We start from the raw sequence: 26,436 nt of genomic DNA, 5'->3' as shown, positions 1-26,436 counted from the left end.
GACTATCTGGTCCTCATCCACATACCGATGCCTTTGAGTATGGTGTGCATGCTTGCGCAAGACCCACAGTGGTCCCTAATTGGACCATTGCTGGTGTGCAAGAGTGAGGCAGATCTTTCCATTGGAGGACTGATTCTGAACACTAACCTGACTTTGGATAATAAAAGTCCTACATCCATGCTTCAGAGATCCTGAAGAAATTCTGAAAGGAGGCAATTATCCTGCACAGCTCTAAAGACTGTAGAAGACCATGGACCCATCCTAAGAAGGCCTCGCGACGGCGAGACGCCGCCCCAATATCTTTTTTCCAAATATCTGCTCTTAATAGCTGAACTAGGTAGGACATCACTATCGTGTAGTTCTTGGAGCCCTGCATGCTACATTGGCCCAGAACCAAAGAATCTCTGCACCCCAGCCATTACAATGATTTGGCCTTGGTGAACAAGGTGTACCTCATCATCCAGGCATGGATGGCCACTCATAGTCTATGCCTGAATGAAGACAAGACAGAACTCATTATCCTCGGCACCACCCCTTATCTTAACAAACTGGGCCACAAATATTCCAGCTTCAATATTGATGGCATCTCAATCAAAGTTGTCAAAGAAGTTAAAATTTTAGGTTTCTACTTAGACACCACTCTCTCCTTCACTAAACAGGTCAACTACATGGCCTCAGCCACGGCTTACACCTGTAAGCTAATCAGAGCTGCTAAACCTTTCCTCTCCACGTACAGTTGCACTACATTAGCCAGAGCATTATTTCTGTCAAAACTGGACTATTGCAATGCCTTATATCTGGGTGCAAACAAGCACATTATTAATAAAATCCAGATTTTACAAACCAACGCACTTAGAGCGGCGTTGGGCATAGCAAATAATGTTCACATCTCAATGATAAGGAGAACGAACAATTGGCTAACCATTAATGATACAATCCTACTAAAAACGGCCTCACTTACACATAAATGCTTAAACAATACCACCCCACACTGCCAAATAGAAAGATTCAAGAGACAGTCATCCAACTGCCCAACAAGAATGGCCAACACCAACCTTCTAACAATACCTAGGTTTAAACATTCCAAAACCGGAGGGTGCAGCTTCCCAGTCAAAGCAGCCCAGCTGTGGAACTCCCTACCCCTAGGCGTAAGGGCAGACCAAACCTACCTCCACTTTAGACTCAACATCACCAACTGGATTAAAGAAAATGACGATAAACCACTATCTCCACCACTACCACACTGTATATATTGCCGACCCTTTTGCAACTTACAGCTGGATCGACCATTCAGCACCTCTGTACATTTACGAAATGGTCTGCTACAATTTTTCTGCCTTCCCTAAATGATCGCCCTTTCAGCCTGTACTTAATGTTATCTATTTCCTCTTGACCACTGCATTTGGTGACTTTTATCTTTGTTGTGTATACCTACAGACTATTGCCGTATTGTACAATTTGATTTTGTATTGTATATACTCATACAACACTGTAACCAAGCTAAAAATATTTTGCAACTTTCTGCACCCTGATACCCTTGGGTCTGGCGCACATTATAAATAATGAAACAAACATCAGCTTGAACTTTGGGCTACCGCACAGCAGATGTCGGCATTCTGCGTTTTGGCCAGGAACTTTGGGGACCACCACTTTCGTCCTCTATGAAATTTCAGCATCCAAGGGACCCGAGATATGAGACTGACTGTGACCATGACAACTGTGTCCCCTCCTGCCACCGTACAATGGTGAAGGTTGCCAGAAACTGCTTTCCTTTGTCCAGTCGTGTACTGAGAGGAAGCTCGGACCCCAGTGAGCTGCATTCTTCAAAAGCAATATGTTGTTCCAGCATCTCTGGCTGAACGGGGATTCACTCAAACCTGCAACTACTGGGCACTGAGGTTCTGAAAGAAACAGCGGGAAACGTGACCTCTGATGACCCTCAGAAGACCTGACAAGTCGCAACCAGAGTACGGGTGAGTTACAGTTGTATTTACGTGAACACCTATCTCCCCATTTAAAAGTTTTCCTACCTTTTAAAACTTTTACAATAGTCAGCTTTGCCTTTGCTTGTTCGTGCAAGCACTCTGAAAGCTGCGGACTCTTGTATTCACTAGAATACAAGCTTACCAGCCTTCTGGAACTGTTTTTCCATCCATAAGACCCTCATCCTAACTTATTCCTGCCTTAATAAACTTCTTGGAACTTTGTGAACTTTATGGGCACAGGCCCCGGTCAATTTAGGGTTGGATCTCTGAAGTTAGGCTTGTAATCTTGTGGACTGCCATTGTTAATCTGACCATTACCTTTCCTTTCAGTATTGTAGGGTAGGGATATTGTGCTTGTATTGCACTGGTTACAGGGGCTGTATCTATATATTGTATTATTAGTTGGTGTGATATTATTACTTGCACATAGCTATTTTTATAGTGTTTGCTTGTCATACATAAAAATAATATTGTTGGGAGGCAAATGAATACATCATCCATATCTTCTGCCCCTCTCTTGCACCAATACCGCTCTTGCACCAATACCGCAAAGGCATGAGACAGTACTCCCTGAGACAACTGTTCTGCCCTTATCCCCCACAGGTACAGCAGGGCTTGGGGACAGTCTGAGCAGAAGTTGTTAAAAGCCTTCAATCTAATTTTGTAATAGTAACAGAGCATGCATTAGACATGAAGCAGACATGCACTCCACATGAATAACACATGCAATAGGTAGTATATGTATTTAGACATGAAGAAAACGAACATAGCATCCACAAACATGAAGAATACTAGCAGGCCCAATCTATAAAGTGAATGCAACATGAACGATATGTGAATATAGCTCGCTAACATAGAAACAAGAGTGTTGTTAGGCAGCCAGCTTTCTTAAAATGGAAGCCACAGCACATCTCTGAATGAGCACAAGTTTCAAAGACTCTGGAAAACTGAAAAGGCTAAATCCACAGAAATACATATCTGTGCCGAGCTCAGACAGTGGCTGGCAACTAGTGCCAAGGTTAAAGTGAAATTAGGGAGGATTGGAATGGTGAAACAAAGGCATAAGATAGCAATTCCCAATATGCAAGCAGTATACTCCTAGATTAATTGAAGTTTTATAAGAGCACAACCAGACTTTGTTGGCCAGGTGCATTGAAACAGTAAGCCAAAAGACTCCATTAAGAATAACTCAAGAGTGATCCTAGTGGTAAAAGAAAACACAACAGGCATGCTAATATCAGTTAAAAAAAAAACTCAGTAAAAAGTTAATTACATTTTTATATACAATCTCATAGCATGTGACCCATATAGAGAGCACACTGCTATTCATTAGACACGAACACAGATAGGACACGTGCCATAAGCTTGAAATGCACATATAAACATAAGATGCCACAACGCCAAGTACAAAGGGATTGCCTGCTCTCATGTCCTGAGAATGAATTGAAGGAAGATCATTCCATGGGCCTCTCTCCCACTACTCTCTGTCTGGCTCATATCCTGACGACCTGTCAAGTGTTCAAGGTTGGTTAGTAATGTGCCAACCTATCAAAATCCTTAGTCAGACTGCCCATCACATAGTATGCCAACCAACCCATTGCCATGATGATGATTTAGTTTAACCTAAATCAATATAGTGGTGGTTCCAGATAGAACAACCAGATATATGTAACCCAATGAAAATGTTTAACACTTATGGAATCTATATTTAGCCAAACCCACTAACCTAGCACTGTTCCACGTAGGTTTTGTAAACTGATATTATGTTATGATGTCATTGATAATGGGTTTGTAGTCCTTAAGCTATTGTTTTTGATTAATATGTTGAGAGCAAGCAAGATTTGAATGTTTCTATGCTGTCCCAGCTTTGTTTTCGTGTGAATAAAGTTGGGTTTTGCTCTGCACTTTGTCTACTCCATCATTGAGTCTGGTTTGGACTGATTCCGATTCTTCCGGGCCAATTTGGGATTTTTGGGCCGCCTTAACAGTATTATTATTATCACTTGTCTAAAGGTAGTCCTTGATTACTTACTTTGTGGACTCATTGTGGACCCTTTACCAGGCACACACCTTCCTGAGACTTAGTCTTCACCACTCTCCATGCTACCTCGATTGGTTTGGCCACAGCTCCCAGAGTTGTCCGTGTTCACTAAATAGGTTGGACTCCTATACATCTGTCCACCAGGCCAGTGTATAGAAATCTAGTCCTAACAGAGGGAAATAGGAAGCCTATTGAGAAGCTAGAGGTCAGAGATATATACATTAAAAATAGTAGGTGCCAACACAAAGTCCTGCCTTAACCCAGTTTTTACCAGAACCTCCCTAGATAACAAACATTCTATATTTAGCATTAGCTTACGTTTGTTATAGATATGGAAGAGTAAAAGCAGGTTTAGCAGGCCTGAAGGGATACCCCAGTTAGAAAGTTTGGGCCGTAACGTTGCTCTATCAACAGTGTCAATAGCAGAGAACATATGCAGGCTTGCAAGGTACAATGACTTCCAAGCCGCATGTATGGCCTTCCTGTGAAGTAAAGATGTAATTAAACCAATTAAAGAGTTGCCCAAACCCCATCTAAAATCAGTCTGGAATATGTTTAAGTGCCCAGTGTCTTCCATCCAATTAACTACATCCTTTAAAACAAAGCTGGTCAGAACTTTCCAAGAAGAATCAATCAGGGATATTTGTATGTAATTATTAGAGCGAAGAGCAATCCCATTTTATATAAATAGGCACCACCATAGAAACTGTCCAAGATTCAGGGATTGTCAAGTACAGGTCTACCTGCGTAAAGAGTATCAATAAACTTTCTGCCCACAGGCGGGCCTCACCCTGTAAAACAATATTCGAGAGTCCAGCAGGGCTACATGCCGTAGAGATTTTCAACTTTAATAGGCAATTTATTGCCAGGATCATAACCAAGTTGTCATAATCCAAATTCAGGCACCAGTCTCACGTATTGTAGCTATCAGAGCAGATTCCACAAATTCTTAAAAAAGAGACTTGAATAAAAAATGATTCAATCCACCTAAGAGTACAATGTGCCTGTAGAGTGCTCTGCACATTATCTGAATCATACAGAATGTGCCACAGACCTCTCAAATCGGCTTTAATCAATTTGGACACAACCTTTTGATTCATTCATATATATAGTTGTTAGTTTTGTGCATTTTGAACCAGTTTTTATAGGATTGCTTTAATCTCTTCTAGGCTAGTATTTTAGATTTTTTTTCCACAATTTGTAACTCCCTAGATTCCATTTAAATTTTGACACAGTTCTCGTTTCCGACTCGAATTTGGATATCAAACGTTTGCACGTGGTACGTGACACAGGGTTTTATCCTCTTCAGTAATGGTGGTAGTATTTCTATTTTACAGCTTGAGAAATTGTCAGTTAACACACATGAGGTGCACATAGTTCTTTCGATTCTTTTGACCAACCGAACCAATGTAATAGAGCCTGTCATCCAAAGAGGACAAACGTTGGTCCTCCCATCAATAATCTGATTTTGGAAGTAGTCACCCCTACATTTTTACAGACAGAGGGCGCACCAAAGAACTGTCAAGATCTAAACTAAATGTGTGCACCCATATCACATGGTCACTCTTATTATTTCTACGCACTTCAAAAGTGGAAATCCTATCCAGACTAGGGAAAGGCACAAACATATAGTCAATTGTAGAACTTGAGAAAGGGCCAAACCAAGTAGGCTCAATAGAGACGTCTCCCTGACATTCCCATGAGCTTAATTAGTTTCCATTTGTCTATGAAGTTCGACCATCCTAAACTTCTGGATTTCTGACCCCTTTCAGATGGTATATCAGGCATATCGATTGACATGCGATTTAAGGTTTGGGAATTAACATCTATGGCATGGACAAAACACACACAATTGAAGTCACCAGCACAGATTACCATAGCGGAGGGAAGCAAGGCCCACCTTGAAAAGGAATTGTATCTAATTCTAGCTGAATGTCTAAATCTACTGCTGTAGCAGGATTACAAAACATATCAATTAAAACAATGTTACTTATTACATCATTTCCAGCTGTGCTTACTTTAACCACAAGAATTAAATCCAAACCTGACTCCCACTCCTCCACCAACAAGTTCAAATCATTCTTTACCTAGATAAATAGGCCGGCAACCGGTCAGCCTTTAGAAACTTGTTTTGCTTTTTTAACAACAGTTACAAAACCATCAATACAAAGTGATTCATATAACCTTGTTTCCTGTAGGATACACATTCACATTCCTTAAATCTATCTAGAATTTGCACATCAAGAAAACTTTTGAAACCCCTAGTATTCCAGCATAGGAGACACACAGCTTTCTTCTTAGAAGCCAGGCCTTGATCTTCTAAAGTTGGATGAAATGTGGGGTAAACATCCCCACTCCCTCGTTTGTTTCATGGGGCTCAAAATGGGAAAATATTTGTCTCCTACATTGGGCATCGACTTCACAATGAACCATAACAAGTTCTTGTTTCAGCCTACTGTTACTCGAACTGTTCTATGTCACTGCCCCCCCCCCAGACCTACCACTTTAAGCATGGCTGTGTCATACCCTCTTATTAATAAAACTTCATGGGCTCCCTTCACCATATCACATGCCAACTGCGAATAAAAGTGCACAGTACAAACGTTGTGCAAATCATCGTCATTGATTTCAATCCACTTCAAATCAGCCGAGGAAATCCCAGACAATGAGAGAACGCCTTTTAAAATTGCTAACACTCTCCATCCATTCATGTTAGAGTGACTTCATCACGGATAGCAGTGACTTTAATAGCCTGTGGATTAGGCCACCCTTTATATCTGCCCTAACTGGGTTAATCGAATGGAAATTACAACCGCTTTCCCTCATTCTATGTCGCAAATACTGGGCAGCCCTCCCACCCTCCAAGTCCCGAACCCTATAGCTCACACAGCCAGGTGTAGCTGAAACTAAATGATTCTCAGCACAGCTGACCTGAGGCACCACTGTGCACAGGTCCTGAAGATCTAATTCAATCAATTTAGCTTCAGTATCCTCAGCCATGACATTGACAGGCTGAGACAGAAAGACACTCCTAATGTCCTTATATTTCTTTCTGATTTTCTTTTTCTTTCATCCAAAACCAATTTTTCGGCTTTTCCCTGAGAAGCAAGCAAAACATCACTATCCACTGGTTCAGTAGTGTCTGGCTGCACACTTGTAGATGCTTCCTGTGTGTCTAAAATTACATTTATGCCACTTTCAACCTTGGAATTAGAATAAGGAGTAACCAGATTGTCCAAGGTTCCCTCTGTTTGGCATCTAGCCTTCATGTCATCGAACATAGCTATGTCACTGTCGGTCCATTTCTCCCCTTTTTTCCTCTTCCTGTTCCGTCTTGCAGTGGGATACTATTTTTTTTGGGGGGGGGGGCTACTCTGTGCACAAGACCTCTGATACTCTCAGGGAGCACACATTAGCAGAACAGTCATGAGGATGCTCATAGGAAAACTCAGAGGGCAGAGTGTATTTTTCACTTAGTTCAGTAGCACGTGAAATGTTCCGTAGACACTATCTGCAGCCACTCTGGCTCCCCATCTTCTTGGACCACAGATTTGTGCTTTTCTTGACTAGAGCACTTAGCCGCTTATGATGTCTCGGGAGGATAGCTCAGGGGCAACGTGCTCGCCTTGGAAGCAAGACGACACGGAGCACCACAGGTTCAATTACTGGGCCTCGCTTCGAAACCTCTGGGTATTAAGCACGTTATAAATAACCTATCATATCATATATCATTTCATATGAGTAATAGATGGCAATTTTCCACAGTCTTTTGAACTAACCTCAGAGGTGTTACCAACCTGATGCTGAACAAAGTCATTAGGGATGCCACCCCCCCCCCCCACCCTGAAACATTGAACCATCAGTCCTGGGTTTTAGAAAATAGGAAGGAAGATCACCTAGATTAGATTTCATCTTGCACAATAAACCAGATTGAGAGCAGACTTCCGCACTTATGGTGTCATACAAGCGCGCAAGGGCTTGCAGGACCAAGTTAAGTGCACAAAGAGTCACCCAATGTAGTAGAATCAGGCAAGTAGGACTCTCCCTTCTGTGTCACTGCGGAAGAATGCACTCTGCCATATGACCCCTCCTGATTAGTGGCATCAATTTAGCTACCCCTGATTGAGACTGAGGCTGACAGAAAAGGTTTGGGGATGCACTCAAGCATGTAACTGGAATATCCAAAGCACTTATCTTCTCCTCGAAACTCAAACAAGCATCCATCAAAGCAGTGATTATTTGATCTGCTCTTCACCTATGAACTGTTGTGACGGAGCTGGGTGTAACTGGGGAAGGATGCACCATAATGTTGTCCATTGAAATGAGAATGGAGGTCAGTTTTTTAATACTGGAAGACCTAAACGCTCAATTGGACAGTGAGGTGATGGTGAGGAACGAAGTGGTGTCACTGTAGAACATGCTGGGTATACCAAGTAAGCACCAGCCGAATGTAACCTATGACGCAAGAAGCAGGGTCACAGCAGACTTTATGTATTCCCATCACCTGGTCAAACTGAATGGCCAGCATAAGGGGAACATGCCAGCAAAATATCCATTAAAGTCTGGTGACAGGAAATCAACTATAGATTATGGTATTGTGGACTCCTTTTCCTTCAATAAAGTACATTCCTTCCAAATCATTAAGAGGTCCGAAAACGATCACAATCCTCTAACAATTGATTGGCAGTTATATGACACCATGGTATCAGGCACTCAGCAGCATGCCGGACTTCTCACAATTGATAGAACAGGGAAAGCGGGGAGAGAGGACCTAGCCATTCTTCTACAGAGCCCACAATTGCAAAGGCTGAGCATGCTGATCCTGAAGGATATCAGATAATGTCTCACTTCGAATGCCTTATAGGTTACATTCGAGGCAAATTAACAGTTCCTTTGGGTAGGTATTATAAAGAAAAAGGGGGGGGCAGAGAATGCCCAATGGTTTGACTCCGAATGTAGACATTTGAAGTGGTGTTTAATCAGTATGTAAGGGAAGTCTTCACTAACAGTAGGGTCCTCAATGAGAAAAAAAAAGTAGCTTATAAGATTCTTAAAGATAAAAAACCTGCAATATATAAGAAATCAGTGGGATCAACTCCATAGGGCAGTAGAAGAAAACAATGTTAAAACCTTCTGGTGACTAGCCCCAAGGGAGTTTGGTGGAATTGAGAAAGGCAACACAAGCTCTATTTCACCTGATAGCTGGATCACAGATTATAGTGGGTGCTAAATAACCTGAGAACCCTAATTTGTGTGAAAAAAACCCAGAAAGAACAGCAGCAGAAAGATTGACCTTTTCCCATGAACACATTAAAGGGTAAATCTCCTTCTTAAAAATTGGTAACGCCGTCCGCCCAGGCGGGGTCTGACGAGAAATATTTGTCTGGATGTCAGAGTGGTGGGCTCCCATAATGATACAGGTATTTCATACGATAGTCATGGCGCAAAAGTGCCCAAAGTCTTGGAATGGAGTTTTATTTATGTCAATCTTTAAGAAAGGCAATAGAAACAGATCCACATTGTTATTGTCCAATTTCCGTGCTAGATATTCCAAGTAAAGTATTCACAGGCTGTCTGGCATCTCAACTCCAGACATGGGCAATGGAGAATAGCAGGTTACCAGGAAAGGTTTTACAGACTTGGATTAACTTTTTATATTACAAACAACAGTGGAATAATACACAATAGTAAGAGGCAGTAAAGTATATGTAGCCTTCGTGGACCTGACAAAGGCATTTGATTCAACTGATAAGAGCTTTTGTTGGAAAAAATGTCAAAAATGTGGATTTCGAGAGGTATGTCAAAGATGATACAGCTGGTGTATGGTAACATATAGCATCCCAGGTGTTAGCGGGGGAAGTATCTTCGTTAGGGTTTTCTTTTTAAAAAGTTCTTAATTGATGTTGCTATTGAGTCTCTAAGCGACATCTCGTTAAGTATTTGGTTGTACTGCGTCCATCTGCGTTGCACGGTGGGGGATGGCTCATGTACTCGGATTTCCAGGGTCACCGGGGCGTGGTCGGACAGGATCCTTGAACCTAGGGTTACGTCCTTGCATGGATACCAGGAGGAGGTCTATTCTGGAAAATGTCCTTTGGACATAAGAATAGAAAGAAAAGTCTCTTTCTGAGGGATGAAGTATCCTCCATGAGTCCACCGCCTCTGGGTATCTGAATAGATGTAGGAGTGCCAGTGCAGAAGTAAAGTCTCCAGAGGAAGGCGGATGTGATTTATCCTTTGCAGGGTCCGGGATTCCGTTGAAGTCGCCACCGATTACTATCTGGCCCTCTAGAAAGGAGGAGAGAGTGGAGCTCAGAGTCTCATAGAAGGCAGCTTCACCTGTATTTGGGGCATATACTGAAATGAAGGAATATAGCTGTCCCAGCAGTAGGCATTTCACAGCTGTGAATCGGCCATCTGGGCAAAGTTTCATATCCAATGTCTGGGGGTTTAGTCCTTTCCTGAAGAGGATTGCTGTGCCCCCTTTTTTAGCATTTCCATACAAATAGTTGCTTCGGAAAGTACTGGGAGTGTATGCGCCCAAAGTCTGCTCGCAGGAGGTGCATGCATTTCCTGAAGCATGACTTCAGCTGCATTTTCATCCTCGAGCTTTTGCAGTATTGATTTGTGTTTGGCAGGAGAGTTCCGTCCCTTAACGTTCAGGGAGACAAATCTTAGAGCGTGGTGTTCCTGAATGGGAGGTGGGGTTGCTGGTGGGTTTGATGGGGGGACTGAGATGTGCATGGATCAACCAACATTTTGTAGGGTCTTCAGCCGCTCATTAACCTGGCCCTAAAATGTTGCTCCGTCCTCCAACCGGAGGGCCAAGATTTAACTGAGAGGCTCTGGCACCGCCCCTGACCAACAGGGCCAAATAACTGTTTTTAGCCAACATGGCTAGAACTAATAGCAAACCTAGTGGATCATTCCAAGGACTCATAGGGGGATTGTGTCTTGGAAATGGGCATAGGCCATGGGGTGGGTGCCCGCTGCTCTGGCTGTAATGGTTCATCTGCATGTTTATAGGTTGCGAAACTCCATCGGGTGAACAGAACATTTTTCTGGGTTTGGGGAGAAGGCGAGCTGAGTCGGGTCAGGTAAGAGGTGGACACAGCATCCCAGAGAATATGTCCCGGGCTTTAGGGTGTTTCGATCTTTCTGTTTATCTATTGCATCTCTGTGTCTGATCATTTCTTTCTCCTAAAGCTCGGGACCTTTGACCATGGGTTTTGCTTAGTTTTTTGGGGAGATGTGAGGTCCGTATCAATGACGTTTTATGAGGTTGAGGGTGACGGTCACTTAGGCGAGGCTGGGTGCATGATCTTCTCTGCATCCTCAAGGTGGCTGATCTTCCTTAGGGTGCCCCTGTAGGTGTACTGTAGGGCTGTTGGGAAAAGCCATCTGTAGCACATCTGTTGGTCCTGTTGGTCCTGAAGAAAAAGAGTTAGTGGTCGGAGGGATCGTCTTTTCTGGAAGGTGAGCAGAGATAAGTCTTGATAAATCTGAAGGGGAGAGCACTGAAAGGTTAGTTCCTACCTAGTGCGAGCGATCAATGAAATGGCTTCTTTTGTAGTGAAGAAGTGTACTCTGGGAATAACATCAGGTGGGGTGTCTGATTCCACCCTGTGGCGAGGGCGCAACCTGTGGGTGGGTCTAGAAGGAGTGTGGTTTCTCTAGTTGTGGAAGTAGGGATTGAAAAAGGTCACCCACATATTCCACCAGATTTTTCTCTGGGACTGAGGCTGGAACTCCTCGGATTCGGAGGTTATTACGTCAGGCCCTGTTTTAAAGGTCTTCTTGTTTGAATTCCAGGATTTCGCATTTGTCTTGGAGGAGTTTGATTGAGCGTTGAACTTCAATCAAGATAGTTGTCTGGTCTTGGGTCCGATCTTCAACCTCTCCCAACCTTTGCTCGGCCTCCGTCACTCTTTGGTCGGTGCGTTCTAATTTTGTGGTAAGTTCGGTCATGCAAGATCTGAATTCAGATTTGATGTCGGCCATGAATGCCCGGATGTCATTCTTAGTTGCGAGGGACCCCTTGTCATCTGAGGTTTCCTGCGGAGAGGAGGCGGGGGGATCCTGTTTCCTGGATTTATCAGTCGACCTCAACATTGTCGCAATGTCCAGCTCACAGGATCCCTAAAGCAGAGCTTGGACCAGGTTAGATGGAGATGGCCAGGAAGAGGGCTCTCCTCACTCTCCCCTCAGTTTGAGTTCCTGGCTCCCCTTCTGTCAGGCTTGGTTGTTGAAGGGCTCCTGCGGACCACCAAGATAGATGAAATCCCTGGGTCCTGTATTGTAATGTCCCTGCTTGGAGGTGCTGGAGGAGGGGGGTGGCTGTCCTTCAAATGGTTCCGTGGCTGGGGGGCCTCTGAAGCAGAGTCAGGTCCAAGGGGGCAGCACAGGCTCCCACAGGGCCCCCGGCAGCGAGAGGGCGAGTGCCGGAGGGCCGCCGCTTCACTGCCCCTCCCAAGGGATCAGGGGGAGACCTACAACTCACTCCAGTGTTGCCGGTGGGACTTGGGCTGCCTTACCATTGGGAGCCTTGACTCCCTCTCAGGAGGAGCGGAGATGCAGCAGAAGCTCACCGGGATGTTTGTAGTTCCTGTAAAAGTCTGATGATTCATTCCTCCATGTGATCCTCGGAGGAGACCAGCTGTTGAGGGTTGCTGGAATTAGGTCCGCCACGGCGGTGCTGGTCACTCGTTGTCTGTGTTACGCCCGTGGGAGTGCCCTCGGGCAGGCGGGCTCTCCGATTCAGAGCAGTGGGCTAAAATGAAAAACAGCCTGTGAGGCGGGGTTACTCCGGCAGTGTATGGAGGGCCCTCCAATGATAGGGCGCCGCGGGGGCACTCAGAGTGGCCAGGGACTCATCACCCCTTCACTCCTCCCCCAGATGTCTTTGAGACTCGCGATCCCATCCGCCATCTTGGGATACTCGGGATGGCGGGCGGATGGGCCGCGAGAGATTCTTGCCTGTGCTTTGTTGATCCTCGGTCAGAGGTGCATGAAAATAAGTCAGCAGAGGCCGCTAGTCATTGTACGTTGCCACAGGGGGTTCCTTCGTTTGGCTGTGTGCTGCAGCCAAATTAAATTGTGGAAGGCAGTGGGCATCCCACGAAGGCCATCAGGAAAGCGTCTGCATCGTCGGTGCTCCAGGCCACACCCCCCAGGCCCTCCGGTGAGGCTGAGCTCCAATGGAAAAAAGCACACACACCAAACTTGGCATACATGTCTCCCCCAGTAATTGCCGTTAGGCTACACTTGACTTACAGCACTTCACCGCCAGTGCTTCATGTCCCAGCGTTCTTAAATATTTGGCCCCTTCTTCCCTCCTCCAGTGAGGCCGAACTAAAAGCAGAAAAGCACTCGACACCATACCTGGCAGACATGTGTCGCCAGTAATTTCTGTTAGACTGCACATGACTTGCACCACTTCACCAACTGCAGTCTAAATTTACTAATTAAGACCCACCTTTTCCACAGGTGAGGGTATCCAAACAATTTATTAGGATGTCAATGTCATACCTTTTGTTCCATTGAATCATTTCCTAAACTAATGGGCTTATCTTAATTGCCCTCCAGCTACCCCAGGACCCTTAGTGACTCTTTCATGCACACAGACTCTGTCCGGGTCAGTCCCCGGTGTCACTCACAGCCTCTGGCACACAGTTGCTACAGTGGAATCTGGTCACGATAGGTGAGTGACTTATCCCAATGAGCCAATGGATGGGCTAGCATTGCTTAGGCACCTGAGATACTCTTGTTGCAGCTCAATATTGCCCTGAAACAGGTTGCCTAGCATCCGCTAACAGTGAAAGGAGTAAAATAGTTCATAAAGCAGTCTGATTGATAACTGATTAAAATTCATGCCTCACTTTCTAAAACCAAGCACACCTTGATCCCCTCAATGCCACCCATGCTCACTCTTGCCTGTCAGCTTGGCACTAAACCTCTTCTCTAGCCCTCAAACTGGCTATCATCTAGCCTACTCTCCATTCTGTTACTTGCTAATTCATCCTCTCTCTTCTTCAAAACAGCAAATATGCTTCTGTTGTCTAATTCTCTGTCTGTCATTCTCCCTGTTTTCAAAAATCTGCCCACAGTCACCCTCTCCTACTTCCTATAACTTCTTCGCTCCTCCAACTGCCTCACCTTCCTCGTCGAATTTCCCTTCCTTCCTCTCTTCTGGTGGTTTTCTATTTTCTCCCTTCTTCACCTCCTTCGACCTCTCCAGGTTCCTGTCATATTCTTGACTCTTAAAATCCTTCATCCTCTGTTGTTGCCTCAACTCCTCCTGTTCCCCCATCTTATCCTTTGCCTCCGACTTCGCCTGCACCTTTACCTCCTCCTGCACCCCAACTCTTTCTGCAACTCCAACTCCTCCTGCACCACAAGCTCCACCTGAAACCCCAACATCTCTTATATTTCCAATGTCTCCTGAGCCTCTGATGTGCATTACACTTCCAATGCCTCCATTGATCCCCCTGCTCCTCTGCAACCCCAAGGTCCCGCACTACAACCTTTCTTGGGTTGGTTCTATAGTGGTTTCTTCTTTCCATCTGGGCTTTGATTGGTTGTGCTAATCTTTCCTTTTTAGGATTAGGTTGGGCCAATGTATGACTATTTTGATTTAACCAGATTCTCCATGATGCAGACTGGTGCCCTAGAATGCTGTTCCACCATCCTAGAAGTAGCAGAATCGTGCATGCAAGCCGAGATGCATGTGCAGAGGTGGCTGTAAGCAAATTTTGTCCGCGGTTCATGGTTCTCGCTGCGCAGCCATGTTTTGGGATGATTCTTTAAGTGAATGTCCCATTTTGTCACCATCTGCAAGGAACCTGTACATCATGGTGGAAGTCAATCCCTCACTCACCTTTCTGATGTCTCAAGAGGCAGGTGTCAAGTCCTGAAATTTAAAGTGGGGGGACTCATCAACAAAAGCAACGGGATGTGACGTCGGCAGAAATTAGCATATCAAGGCGAAATATGCACATTTCTTTAAATTAGCTTTGCCTACCCAGCCAAATTGCACAGGACGAATTTCATTTGCCTATAATAAAATGAACACACACGCAAAACCAAGAGAGGATATTTTCTTTTGATAGTGTTTTTAAAAATGTTAAAAAGTATGCTTGTTCTAAACTCGAACAACCAATACAAATGATTTCCCTGGATCTTGCAGTACCCAAATGGGACATCTCACCTTTAGTTGTTTGTTATTTTTCAACTGGTTATATAGTGCAGTGGTGAAGTGTCAGGCCTGCAAACCTGACGACTGCTGTTTGAGCCCTGAGGTTGGCTTAGTTTATAAATTCAAAGAGGCCATTCAATTTTTCTCATTTTAGCTGGGAGGACTGAGTCCACCCACGTGTACCATCGACTTGAGACCTAACAGAGGTGAAACTGTGTTTCTTTCATTTGGGAAATCCATACACTTCCTTCTTGTTCTTTCTTTCCCACAAAACAGTATAGCAGCATATACCATTCTGTCATTGAGACTAGACTTCTGGAACAGTATCCATCAAGACTGTGCATAGAAACCCATTACAAGTGCATAATGCTGCAGCTGGGCTTTTATTGAGGATTCAGAAATGGAAACATATCTCACTGAGAATTGTATTGTTGCACTAGATGACAGTGAGAGCCAGAGTGGCATTCAAATTTAGGTGTGTCTTACTCCTCTCATAATATGCACTCTCAGCATTTAAAATTGCATTTTGACACCCAGGCATTTCTCCCTCTTTCCGGGTTTCTCAAATTCAGCTGTTTTTTCTTTCTCACTTCTGTCTTGAATGTGCATTCTGTAAGCTCCTTAATCCTGATTTTCGTCATCTACTCCATCGCGCAAACTGCTTGCCTCTCGCTGTCTTGCTTGCCTACTCTAGTGTCCTTCTCTAGTACCTCCTCCTCTCCCTTCCACCTCTCTCCTCTCCCACCTACTCTATGGTGCTCTCCGTCTCTCCTATATTTTTGAACTGCTTCTCTATTGACTATCCTGCTCTCCTCACTAAATCTGGTAGGAAAAAGTTTAAAAAAGGACATTCTGGTCTCCAACCCAGGCCTCCCTATCGCCGACACCTACACCAGTGCCTCCTCCAAGGAAACTCTCACCGTCATCCTCTTTGTCGTTCCTTTGCCAGAACAATGGACCCTTCATATGGTCTCTGTGTTCTCTCCTCTCTCCTCTTCTCCTATTAATGGTGGCACCCGTTGGGACGCCCTTCTGGCCTCCTTCCATTCCTGAGGTCATCATTAATGTTGACTTGAATGGGACTGTCTTGGTCCAAGGCCCTCAGGCCAACCTTCACCTCTTTGATCGACGCTTCCAACGCCTCATCAATTTCCTTTCTTCTCCTGCTGTCCCCTCATCCCTTTCTGTGGCTGCTTCGCCTCCCTCTTCTGCCTCCTCCTTGGCTACCTTGCCTTCACCTTCCCTCTCTGTCCCCTCTCGGGCTCCTTCTACACTTCCGAAGGACGTTCCTCTGATCTGTACCTCTCCCCGGAAGTCCTTCAAGGATGGCAACCTTCTCCATATTGCCGCTCTAAACTCTAGCTCTGCTGACCAACACTCCTCTGATATCTACCGCCTCCTGGAAGAACTTGACCTCGATGTCCTCCGTCTCACCGAGACATGGTTCATGGCCAGCTCTGTCACCAGCTTTGACACGCTCCTACATAACGGCTACAAGATCATCTCCGCGCCTAGCCCCTACTGCTCTAGAGGGGGTGTAGCCCTGATCTTCCCCAAGTGGAATCCTGCCTCTGTCACTCCCACGCAGGCCTACTCATCCTTTGAATGCCCCGTCTGCAGGCTCTCTCTCTCCCCTAGCCATTCCCTTACTGTGGCTATTATCTATCGGCCACCTGGTCAGATCTCCTCCTTCCTCTCGGAGTGGGCGGACGTCTCCTCTTCACTCCTGGCCTCAACCACTCACCTCTTCCTTCTTAGAGACTTCAACATCCATCTGGATGCCTCCTGTCCTCCCTCTGGACTCTTTTGCGACCTTTGTGACTCTCTCAATCAATATTCTCCCCTCAGGCCCAACTCATTCTGCAGGGCACAGTCTGGATGTCCTGATATCCTCAGACCTTCCCCTCTCTGTCCCTCTCTCTGCTCCTCTCTACTGGAGTGATCACTTTCTCCTCTCCTCCCACCTCACCCTCCCTACCCCCCAGGCCAAGCCACCTCCAGCACAGCCCACCACCTTCTCAGTTATCTGACCCACGAAGCGCTTGTCAGTTGAGGCTTTCGCCGCCACCTTCTCAACCCATCCTCCCCCTTTGGCTGACTCTCACCCTGACACAGCCCTCTCCAGGCTCCACTCTGCTATATCTGATACTCTTGATATCCTTGCCCCTGTCATGAGAATCCACCTGAAGCCCAAAGCCAAGTGCAACTCATGGTACGAGTCAGACCTCGTCACCCTAAAACGCAAGTGCAGGGTGGCCAAGAGGAACTGGCCTGCCGCCTGCTCCAAAGGCAATACCGGCTCTCTGTCCTAACCAAGAAGAGAGCCGATATCCAAGACTGTGTCTCTGCGGCATCAAACAACTCGGCTGAATTCTTTAAAATCTGCAAGGAACTGGCCAACCCTGCCACAGTCTCAACTTCCCCTATCCCCTCCCAGGGCATCTGCATGGCACTGGCTTCTCACTTAATTTCAAAAACTCAGGACATACTGTCCTCGCTATACTCCTATCGCCTCCCTCCCTCTATTCCCTGCTCTTCCTCTGGCCCTTCTGCAGCCACCCACCCTCTCGCCTTCTCTGCCTTTCCCCTTTTCTCTGCCTATGAGGTTTCTAGACAAGTCCGATCTATGAAAGTCTCGTCGAAACAGGTTCACCCTGTTCCTCCAAAACTATCAAGGACCACATCGACTCCCTGGCTCCTGTCCTGGCTGATTTCTGCAATCACTCCTCCGCCACTGGAGTCTTCCCATCCCCCTTGAAGCATTCCCTTGTGCACCCTCTTCTTAAGAAACCCTCTGCCGACCCCTCCTGCCCAGCTAACTATCGCCCAATCTCCATCACTCCCTTCCTGGGCAAGCTCCTGGAGAAACTGGCCATCTCCCAGCTCAATCTCCACACTGAATCTGTTGTTTGTCTTCATGACCATCAGTCTGGCTTCAGAGCTGCCAGAAGCACGGAAACCGCTCTCCTGAACATCCGTGAAGACCTGCTCTCCAACCTTGACTCTAACACCCCGTGTGTTCTCATCTTGCTTGATCTCTCTTCTGCCTTTGACACTGTCAACCATGCGATCCTGCTCAACCGTCTCCGTGATAACCTGGGTATCACTGGTCAGGCTCTGGCGTGGCTGACTTCTTTCCTCTCCGACCGACCCTCCCAGGTCCAACTTGGGTCCTTCCTCTCCAATATCTTTGCCTCTACCTGTGGTGTCCCCCAGGGATCTAACCTCTCTCCCTGGCTGTTCAATCAATACCTGGCACTCCTTGCCCACCGCAACGCAGCTCTCTGCCCCAACTTTCAGTGCTATGCGGACGATACTCAGCTCATTTTCAGGCTACACTCGGCCTCCCCCTCTCCTTCCCTCATCTCTGACTGTCTGCCATCCAGGAGTGATGTGCCGCCAATGACCTCTGCCTTAATGCCAGTAAGACTGAGATTCTACTTATAGGCACGCCCCCTCCCTCCTTCCCTGCAGCTCTCTGGCCGGCCTCTCTTGGCCCTCTTCCCGCTCTCACCTGCAGGGCTAAAAACCTCGGGGTCATCTTCGACTCCACACTCTCCTTCTCTTCTCACATCTCTGACGTCTCTAAGAAGTCCCACTACCAGCTCCTCAGAGGTATTCTTCCTTTCCTCTCCCTCCCGCAGAAGCTCACTGTCTCCAGAGCCCTGGTTCTCTCTAGTCTGGACTATTGCAACAGCCTCTATCTAAATATGCCTGCCTCTACTCTCCATCCTCTGCAACGTATCCAGAACAGGACTGCGAGACTTGTCCTTGGCCTCAAGCCCAGGGATCGTATCTCTCCAGGACTGAAATCTCTGCATTGGCTCACAGTGGCTGTGAGGATTAAGTTCAAAACCCTCTGCATTGTCCACAAGGCGTTCTGGGGTCTGGGGCCGAAATACCTTCAACTCTCTCTTCCTAAATATCTTACTTCACAAGCTCTTTGCTCATCCGCCTCCAAATCCCTCAGGGTCAGTCGTTTCGAGTTGGTGGTATATTTCTCTCTTTGGCATGGGCCTCCCTCTGCAACAGCCTTACTGCCTCCCTTAAACTTGAGGAGAACCATCTCCGGTTCCGGAAGCACCTCAAAATCTTCCTCTTTGCTTCTGCTTTCTCTCCCCCTCTCCCCTGTTGAATTTCCTGATGGAAACTGCACTGGTTACCTGGCCACTCTTCTGATCTTGGGCCCAGGCCCGCCAGTTGCCCACCTGCACTGCCTCCCTGGCAACCTCTGCACCTGGGGACTGTTTTCTGATTCCTTACAGTCCCCCCACCAGCACTTATGTTCTGCACTTACCATTCACTTGCCACTAGCTGGCTGCTTTTATTTATCTTATTTATTATACTATCCCTTGTACTGCACTTTCTTCTCTCCCTTCCCCCACGCACTTTTCCCTTTCTCCCTTTCCTTTTCCCTTGCGCGATCTGAATGTCACCTGGGTTAGTAGGATCATTGTCTGTCTTCCCTTTGTTCCCCCTCCCTTGCCTCGTCGCGCCTTGAAACACTTGTGTATAGGCGCATTATAAATGCCATATCATATCATATCATCATAAGGTGTCCACATGTAAAGTTATTTACTGTGAGAGACCTGCACTTGTGTATAGGCGCGCTATAAATGCCATAACATATCATATCATACCACCATGACCCCAAAGGCTGTCTCATTATGTCCCATCGAGAAAGGCAACATGACAACAAATGTATGCATTCATATTTTCCACGTTCAAAAAGGCAGAAGTGGCCAGAAGATCCATTGTGGTTCAAGTGACATAGTGCATCCAAAAAGTAATCTGCTGCTCTTAAAGAAAAAAAAACATAAGTCTTGGCTTTTCAGGAAATATAGCTTTATGTGGTTGTGTTCCCGACCCCTTCTGTTCACTGTCACTTTCTATAATGCCAAGATGCCTTTTTATATTTGTATTAAGGCTTATATTTTGTGAAACAAGCTAAGAGGGCAATGGATAGTTGCACAATTTTGGTTGAGGATTATGACAAAGTTCAAGCTCAATTCAGAGATGACACATTCTGGCTCTATTATTGGATGGTCCTGGCCAACTGTGGGAGCTCTCTCCTGGGCTGGGAGATGATGTTCCTACGTGTTTTTATCTACCCCAAGAAGAGCAGAGTACTGATGTTCTTTTTATCTGCAAGAGCATTGGGGGCATCCTAATTGTTACCATCATAATGTTTCAGTAAGTTGGTGCATATCAAAAAATGCTTGTTTCCTGTCTCTTTCTTTGTGCACCAGTTTTGCTTCAAGTCCTGTTGTGTTCTGACTCTTGGATATGCATGTGCCACCTGATATGGTGAGATTTCGGTAAGGCAGATGGGTGTCCAGGTGGTTACGTGATACAGACTACCTTGAAGGTTATCCTGGCTGAGCTAGAAAATAAGAGAGTTCTCGTAGGATAAGGGATATTTGATGAAATATGTGTGATCCCGTGATTTTGAATACAGCAGCATGTTGAATGGGTTCCATGTAATAATGTCGCCACAAAAATATCGCCATACAAAAATATCGCCGAAAAATTGTCGTTTTTTGTGGTGACATTATTGCATGGAACATGCAGGGGACACCCCCGCAACCCCTATTTTTTTTTTCCCGCCGATATTATTTACGGCGACCATATATGTGGCGATATTATTACCTGATACCGTTGAATGGTCCTCATGGGGCCGAGTTGTGAGGCAGAGATGCCAGTGAGGAGGGCATTCCCCACAGCAAGGTGTGAGATTACTAGGGCTTGAACCATAGCCATGAAGTCCTCTAGTGTAGGGAAGGTTTTGACTTCAAAAGAAGTACTACATCATTCCAGGCAGTCTGTTCTTTTGGATAATGTGTTGCCAGAAAGAGAGGCCACGGTCTATAGTGAACCAGAGTGGTTTGGTGGTTGGGACCAGCTGAGGAGGGAGTGCACCAAGGTGAATATCATTAGGTCACTGTCAAATTATCTCCTGTTTAACTGGGCTAGTAAGATAAAACATGTTTTTATAGGATTGAGCTCCAGCTAAGTGCGTGTCATCCATGCTTGCATGGAACCAAGGCACACTTTGATGTGTGAAATGTCTTGAGCAAATCTCACTTTGACGTATATCTGTGTACCACCCACACATAGGTTAAGTGAGATGTTTGGTTCAACAATAAGTTACCACAGTGGTTCGAGATAGGGACCTAGGTTTTCTGGGGAGAGAAGTTAGCCTTGTAGCAGTCCACAAGTGACCAGATGATGGTCCAAACTGAAGTTGCCAACCACAGAGGCAGGTCATGTACCAGATGATGAACCGTCTCTGTGAACTCCATCCTGTTAGTAGAATGATGCTTGTGGTGGCATGGTCAACCATGTTGATTGTTGCAGTGAGGTTAAGTAGGACCACAAGGCAGGTTTTCCCTTTGTCCATGATCTAGAGAGGATTATCTATTACCTGGTTGGTAGAGCTCTCCATGCTGCATCCGGGTCTGAATTCCAAATGGTATTCACAGAGTAAACCATGTTGGTTGATATGATCATGGAGTGGTTGTCCACTGCTTTCCCAAAAATTCTGCTGATGAATAGAATTAGTGGTCAGATTAGGTCTGTTTTAGTCTAATTGGAAAGATGCCTTGATTGAGTGAGGTATGCACTATTTTGGGAAGATTGGTAAGGGCAGACTGTTTTAAGATGTTGGCAGGTAGAGCATCAACCATGTATGAGGTAATTGCCTAGTGATGCTAGAATGAGGATGAGGTCCTTAGGAGTAAGGGCGTAAAGGTGGACAATGGTTTAGTGTAACATGGTGGGACTGTGAGAGCAGAGTCTGCAGTTTTAGATGTATTGATGTTTTACTGATTTTGTAACTCTTTGTAATGAATATGTTATTGATTGTTTTACATTTTTTTATGGACCCTACTGGCACAGGAAGCTGCTTTTGGACGTGTTTGACTGCTGCAAAGATGCCTTTTGTCCTGTCTGCTGCTGTGTTCCAGCTGTACAGTAAAGTGTGGCTTTAGCTTTAGTGATGAGTGCCCTGCCTGTTCTGCGAAGCATGTTTCAGGTGTGGAGATGCTCCTGTTTGTGCATTGTATGCCATAGTTTTTCGTTTGCAATGTTGCTTCAAGAGGACATGTATGTCAACCAGTTCCATCATAGTATGGTTTAGAGTTGATAGTAGGGTGTCAGTATCAGAGTAGATTTGGCTAAGGAAGAGTTGTCTTGCAAGACTCGGCTTTAACACTGTCATGGGGAGGTGCTTGAAGGAGTGGTGTGGAAACATATGGGGCTTACCCTGCCCTTTTTTGATTCTTAACGCGGAAAGTCGGGGTAAGATGCAAAGGTGATCATGGTCTGTAACCCAGAGGGACACAGATGTTTTGCATTTTAGAGGAGCTGGGAGAGAATGAATTCTGAGTGATAATGATACCTTTGTGATTCTGCGTGCTGATGAGTTTGGAGGTGTCAACAGTGTAAATGATGATGAGCAAATGTGAATAAGTTTCAGGAGTCAAGAGTGGAGTGGACGAGGGAGGCATAGAGATGAGAGGGATGTGGATTAGACTAGGGGGATTTGCAGTCCGCATTTCTGTGTCTGTGTCTCTGACATAGTGAAGCAGTCCTGTGACTTTTGAAGACATATGGGGCTCTCTTTCTCGGGCAGTAAAGGTGGGGGTTCCCTAACAAGTGCATCCTTAGCTTCATCCTTAGTCTTCATCATTAGCTGATAATGCCGGCGATGAGGATGAGTATATAAGGATGCTTACGACATTTGTTGCCAGATAAATCTCATGGAGTTTGTAGCGGTAACTGGGAGGCAGTGCTGGTCATGTGGTCTAGGCACGCCTAACAGTGTCAAACGCTAGCTTAGGGTGTACACTTAGTTCGCACTGTATGGCAAATATAGCATTTTTGAAAACACACAATACAAATCACTTTAGATGTCTAGCATCCAATGTGAAGCCTGCTAGGACACGGGACCAGGTATGGCAAACAAAATAACCTGCCAATATGTTTTTACCATGAGATTGCACTTTGCAAATCAACACCATTTTGCTGATGCAAGGCTTTGGGATTACCAGTCATGGATGGGTCAACATCCTGTCACCCATTATAGGCGAGGTACTCCTGGATAGTGCACTTTATGAAAGTGAGGCTGATTTGCACACTCTATTTTCAGGCAGAATCCATTTACATGAGCACCTATAAAAGCAGGATTTCCATAGCTGATGGAAATATATCACAGGTTTGATGGATGATCTGAGAGACCTGTGAGGAAGTTGTGTTAACTCCTGCAGAATATAGTGATCTTTCCTTCCCAGGCTGTACATGTAGTGGCATACATGCCATGCTTGCTTGACTATGTGGGTTCAAGCTCCCATATTCTCCCTCATTCCATATTTGCAGATTTCCTGGCATGCATTTTATGCCTTAATCTGTTTTTTTAAGAAAAATGCGGAAAAAAGGCCTTAATACAATTGGGGATTTATATGTAGAATGTAAGTTCCTATCAGTAAAGGTGTTTTAGACAAATAGAGGATTCTCTGCTGTGTCTTGTCTTTCCCTGTGCCCTGCCCTGTATGCATGGAATGCTAGAGGTGACCGACATGGAATGCTGTGTGCAGAGGCGTTGCTAGAGGGCTGAGGGGGCTATAAACAACCTCAGGGGCTACAACCACAATGCTAGCGAGCCCAAAGTCCTGACAGTGCTGACATTAGAGTAGCCCCGGATTTTTACCATACTTAGCAACACCACTGGCTGTGTGTGAGAATGTTATGTTCTGAATTGTTCTGTGAATGTGCAGTTGAGAAGATGGATTCACTGAGAGAGGATGTCGGTGCATGTTATGTCCATGTAACTTACCTGAAGTAGCCTAAATGTATTCCTGTACCCTGTTCCCAGAGCTGGAACTCAGTAAAGATGTTTCCTCTTCCTACACTGGTGTCAGTGTCATGCTTGGCCAGGAACCCAACTTAGCACCCTCACCTAGATAATTCCATATATTTAAGATTCAGGCATGCTTCGGGAAGGTATTGCCAGATTTTCCAACACAAACTAAGCTTTGTAGACCCTTAGAAGGAATGGCAATGGTTTTGGGTTTGGGTATTTTCTTGAGGGTAAATGAGAAGTGGACGCAAGTCTTAAAAGTAGGCCTAGGTGAGCGTCAGTGGTCAAATACCGCTATAATGGCATTTAATGTCAGTTAATGCCTCAACCAGGCTTTGACACCTTAGTATGTAATATGTAATGTAATGACCCCTCGGCCCTGCCCCAGCCCTCCCATCTGCAACCTGTATTTAGCTCAAGCTGCTTAGCCAGTTATAGCATGTGTGTCAGTGAGGCTTACACCGCCGACACTCGAGGATCTGCTAAGCTTCGTTTTTGACAACTTCTTTTCTTTCAACGTTCACCTCATCAGGAAAAACCTGCTGCTGTGAAAAGGGCGCAGAGAGGTTCTCATCCCTTGTCCCTCCCCTAAGCCATCACCAGAAGCTAGTGGTTAAGGGTGAACACTTCAGAAAGCAAACACAGATCTAATGGAGCCTCGTTTGCATTTTGGTTCAGAATGCTGCCATTATTCTCTTTAAACCAGAAGTCACAAGAGAAGCAACAGGGGTGCAAAAAGTGTCGTTAAATTCACAAGCACATTCCCTTGGCCACCCTTAAATGTCATCCATGCTAAAAAAAAAAAGACCCAATCCTTTGACAGTTTTGGCAGGTGGGCTGACTACATACATTGACCACCTCTATTGTCATTTTGCTCCAGTATTTACACTGGACCAAAAATGTCCTTGGTGCAAACATCCATTTACTGCAGGAGGGTCTACACAAATGGTCTTTACGGAAACAAGCAATCCTGCGATAGCTACAAATGTTTGAGCAAATGTTCCCAGCACCATTATAAAAGTGTACGTCGTATGGCAAGGTTGTTCACAGCCAAGAACACACGCACTATATTAATACAGTCACGAGTGATCTGCAACCGGCTTACTTTTTTTTGCCATTTTATTTTACAAAACGTCTATTTTAAAATTGACTTTTAACAGGCCAGTGCTTCAATATTGATTGTGTACATAAATAGTACACATCAATCATGCGTAACATGCAAGACAACAGCGCTTCACCATGCCACACATCAGAGAACTGAGCTCCACTGTATATTTCTGTGCTGTGTAGCAGAGGACAGGAATCTGCATCTACATAACCTAAAAGCAAAATTGTTCCGGCTCTCCTTTTCCCACGGGTTCCTAGCGCTTGTAGATGGATTCATGTTGCTTGTGAGCTATGCAATATTACATGGCAGCCCGCAATACCTGAAAAAATGCCTGTAAATACATCTCTTTTTACAGGTTAGTTGTAACATGACAAGTGACCTGTAGTACGAAAATGACATCACTACCGGCCTATAAACAGTCATTGCACAATGTCGGCTGCTTGAGCCCGCACAGCGTAGGATTCAGACCTCTGGGGTCTCCCTTGCGAGAACTGTGGTCTCCCTTACGACCTCTAAAAAAAAAAAAAGCTCCTGGGCTGTGGCCAGCACCATGTGGCACTTTACTTCTGGAGTGGCTGGCTTTCTTGTTCAGGCCCCTTCAAAAAAAGAAGAAAAATAAGAACAGGAGTGCCGCAAGTCTAACACTTTCAGCACTGACCCTAAATAAGAAAGAATACGAATACCAAATAATGTGTCTTTCTGGAATTCCATACAATAATTGAAAGACTCATTAAAGGTTTATTTCAGGCACACTTCAGGGGGTCAGTCACTGATTTAGTCGGTTCTTAAACGCCTCAACTCAGCCTTTTATCCTTCTGAGGTCGATAAATGAGTAACAACACAGGTTGGGTGATATTAGGTGTATATTTTTTCTATATAAAGCACTTAAGCGTAAGTGCTATATAATAACGCATCATTATCATTTGGTCATGGATGTCTGCTTGCATTCACACTAATTTGGTAATATGGGCCTATACACACTGATCTTAACGATACATATGACTATCCATTCTTGTATGAAATGTACATCACATTATAGTGATGTCATAACCATATTTTTCGTAGTGTACAATGCTATGTGATGCCACTTCCTGTTTTGTCAATGGGTGAAAGGTTGTGTTCCATCGCTTCCCGTGATATCAATTTGGGGTGTGGTCAAATGACATCACTTCCTGTGATGTCATCAGGGGTCAAGGATCATGTGATGTCACTTCCGCTACCCCTGGCATTTTGGTGAATGACGTCCCTGGT

This window comes from Ambystoma mexicanum, chromosome 4q (assembly GCF_040938575.1).
Source record: "Ambystoma mexicanum isolate Mex_15411 chromosome 4q, UKY_AmexF1_1, whole genome shotgun sequence".
Taxonomy (NCBI): Eukaryota; Metazoa; Chordata; class Amphibia; order Caudata; family Ambystomatidae; genus Ambystoma; species Ambystoma mexicanum.
Note: the sequence above shows the minus strand (reverse complement) of the source record.